The following is a 351-nucleotide window of genomic DNA, read 5'->3' as shown; positions in this document are numbered from 1 at the left end:
GAGAGGTACCAAGTATGGTTGTTGGGTTTGTTTAGCCATATTAATTGGCCTAATTGATTGTTGAATTTTGTGTATATGATCATAAGGAACAACTTTGGTGAAGGATGGAAGTGGTTTTGAGCTCAATTGGAGGGTCAATTTGAGGGAATTTTGAACTTTAATCAATTTGGTCATGTTGGGTTAGGCTTGGGTCTAGCTTGGGTTAGCCTTGCGCTAAGTCCAAATTGATTATTGCAAATGGTCAATAGGGACCTCATGAGTATTTTGCAACATGAATTGGATGCCAATTTGGAGGTTAAGGCAATCAATTAGGTGAAATTTGGGGACTTAGCCAATTTGGGGCTAAATTTG

The sequence above is a fragment of the Phalaenopsis equestris genome, unplaced genomic scaffold (assembly GCF_001263595.1).
Source record: "Phalaenopsis equestris unplaced genomic scaffold, ASM126359v1 Scaffold000002, whole genome shotgun sequence".
NCBI lineage: Eukaryota > Viridiplantae > Streptophyta > Magnoliopsida > Asparagales > Orchidaceae > Phalaenopsis > Phalaenopsis equestris.
Note: the sequence above shows the minus strand (reverse complement) of the source record.